The sequence below is a fragment of the Phyllostomus discolor genome, chromosome 13, assembly GCF_004126475.2.
Source record: "Phyllostomus discolor isolate MPI-MPIP mPhyDis1 chromosome 13, mPhyDis1.pri.v3, whole genome shotgun sequence".
Lineage (NCBI taxonomy): Eukaryota > Metazoa > Chordata > Mammalia > Chiroptera > Phyllostomidae > Phyllostomus > Phyllostomus discolor.
Window position 1 is genome coordinate 11,307,156 of NC_040915.2, and position 3,323 is coordinate 11,310,478.

General features: G+C 35.8%; 1 pseudogene; it reads left to right on the plus strand.

Annotated features, from left to right (window-relative positions):
- Positions 1-592: 592 nt before the first annotated feature.
- Positions 593-700, plus strand: LOC114510496 (annotated as a pseudogene).
- The last annotated feature ends 2,623 nt before the right edge of the window (positions 701-3,323 follow it).

Genomic DNA, 3,323 nt, shown 5'->3' on the forward strand with positions numbered 1-3,323 from the left:
AAGCTCTTTGAGTCCTGAGAAAGGAACTAAAAGAAGTGACATATCTGGATTAACTAGGATACAACACCCAGTGTGAAAGAAATGCATTAAAATCACCTGCATTTAGTGATGACAAATGTATATACAGTACAGTCTATGCCAGAAAACAGTCTTCTCCCCTTTGTAGCTACCTAGGAAGTAAATAAGGAGTCTTTTCATTTTCCTATTCACCCTATGTTATACTTTCCAGTTCTGCACCATGAAATAATTACCTCAAATATGTCCAAAATTAAATAATCCTCTGGCTAACTATATTATTTTTCACTTGCATGTATTTGTCTGTCTAGTCTACCTCCAAAATATATCTCTAATTAGTCTTTTTTCCCTGTTTTTCCCTCCATAAAAAAAAGTGGCAGAGATGACTTCCAGTATGGAAATTTGTTTGCTATATATAGTGGGGCCTCTTTTTTCCACAAGAGGAGGCTCTTGTGGTGAAAAGGACCTCCTGAAGCTGTTGCACGGAAATCCCATTGTAAAAGCTATTTGCTTTTTCCTGTATGTTCTTGGCCATTGCTCAAAATATAGCAATCTATTACTTATCTCTAAGATTTCAGTGCTGTATGAAAGGAGAGAAGGTTAGCCTTCTCTGACAGGATCGAGCCTAACATGCATACTGTGAAGGCACTGCCACCTGCTTCTTGGTAGCTAACCATGGTTTTGGGGGGGTTAAGATTTTATAGATCAGAATGTTCTTTCTCTCTCTGAAGCAGGCCTGTGCCTATACACTCCTCCTTCCCCCAGGAGTGTTTTTGTTGCCTTTCTTTTTCTTTCCTTTCCTTTTACTTTTCTTTTTTCTTTCTTTTCCTTTCTTTCTCTTCTCTCTTTTCTTTTTCTTTCCTTCCTTCCTTCCTTCCTTCCTTCCTTCCTTCCTTCCTTCCTTCCCTCCTTCCTTTTTTTAAATACCACTTTTGTTTTTAAACCCTCACCCAAGGATACATTTTTATTGATTTTAGAGAGAGAGGAAAAAAGAGAGAGAGAAAGAGAGTAACATGAATGTGAGAGAGAAACATCAATTGGCTGTCTCCTGTACAGGCACCAACCAGGATCAAACCTATAACCTAGGTATGTACCCAGACCAGGGATCCAACCCACATCCTTTTGGTGTACAGGACAATGCTCCAACCAAGCCACCCGGCCAGGGCTTCTTTGCCTTTCTTTTTTCTAAGCTCCAATGGCCCTTATTTTACCTCTGTAACTTGTTTCCTGAGCCCACATAGGCCACTTGGCTATGTGGCCTTCTTCCAGGGCTTACTTCTAGGGCATTCTGTGACTTTCTAAGTAAACTTTTGACTGTAAAAAAGAAAAAAAAAGAGCTTTTCTAGCTTTGGGTTTCATTGATTTTTCTCTATGACAGTATTTCTCAGTTTTCATTTTTTGTCTTTATTACTTTCTTCCTTTGCCCTTGCTTCAGGTTTGTTTAGTTTCTTCTTCTTTTTTCTAGTTTATTAAAGTGGAAAGTAAGAATGGTAAAAACAAACAGATTTTAGTCTGTCTTCCCAACACTGAAGCTAAACGTGTTTTGAAATACAGAAGGCAGGCACATCAGTCTCATGAGGAATATATCCAAAAATTCAGATAAATGCTAGCACTGAAAATTTGCTAAACATTTTGGTCATAGATAGCTTAAAGATATCCTATTAATAAAAATGTGTTGCCAGCACTTTCAAAATGTGCATTCATTAAGATGTTTATCTTTTTAATTCTTTAAAAGAAAAACTACAAAAGCAGTTACCATGAACACTATAGAAAAATTTAAAACACAGCTAAGCAAAAACAAGAAAAAAACTCAGCATAAATGCCATCCAGAGATTATACATGATAACATGGAGTAGGTATCCTTTTACATCTTATTAACCACATGTACACACTACATGTATTTTATCAAAGTGAGAGCACACTCTAAATACTCTGTGACATGGTTTTTCACTTAACACTCTTTACCTTCCAAGGCAATCAATTTTCATTTCATCTGAATTCAAATCTTTCCAGTTGTCTCAAAATATCCTTTGCAGCTTGTCTGCCTAATTCAGGGTCCAATACAGAAACAGGTATTGATTCTCTCATCCAAGTACTAACCAGGACCGACTCTGCTTAGCTTCTGAGATCAGATGAGATCAGGCGTGTTCAGGGTGGTATGACTATACACTGATTCTGATTATATATCTTAAATCTCTTTTAACCAAAACAGTCCCTTTTCTCATGATACAAATTTGTTGAAAAGATCAGGGCAGCTATCTGGGAAAACATCTGTCTTCTGAATTTTTCTGGTTGCTTCTTTATGGTGTCCCTCAGGTGTGGTCCCTGTATCTCCTATGTTAATGTAAACTGTAAGTTTTGCCTAAAGGTCTAATAACAATAAGGTATCTATTTTTGGCTAGAACACATCATAGATAATTTGTATATTTCAGTTTGCATCAAATTGAGAGCTCTATAATATCTGAGTGTCTCGTATCAATGATATGAAAATTTGACCACTAGTTATGGTAATGACAGTTAAATCTTTACTCTTTTTTCCCAACTTCATTTATAAATAGTTTTAAAGTACAGTAAAGTTCAATGGAAAGGACAATAAGCCCTGGCTGTTCAGCTCAGTTGGTTAGAGAGCATCATCCAGATACACCAAGGTTGTGGGTTCAATCCCTGGTCAGGGCACATATGAAAATCAACCAAGGAATGCATAAAGAAGCAGAACAACAAATCAATGCTTCTCTCTCTCTCTCTAAAATCAATCAACTAAAAAAAAAAAAAAAAGAATAGTACAATGAACACTCAAGTACCCTAGATTGAACAATTGTTGATATTTGCTAACTTTGTTTTATCTATGCATTATAAAAATATTTCTTTCTCCAGCCCTGGCCAGGTAGTTCAGTTGGTTAGAGCATTGTCCTCGTAAGTCAAGTTGTAGGTTCAATCCTCAGGCAGGGCACATACAAGGATCAACCAAAGAATGCACAATTAAGTGGAACAACAAATTTATGTCTCTCTCTTTCTCTCTCTCTCCCCCCTACTTCCTGTCTCTCTAAAATCAATAAGTAAAAATTTTTTAAAATATTTCTTTCCTACAGAAACATCTGAATATGTTGCAAATATCAACTTTACCTCTACATATTTCAGACTGTACATAAATATAATGACATTCTCCTTTTATAGTCATGTAATTTTGACCCTACAAAATTTAGTAATTATTCCATTATATCACTAATATTTAGTCCATATCTAAATTCCCTTAACTGTACCTCAAAAATCTTTTATAGATTTTTAAAAACCAAGATCCAAGTAAGATC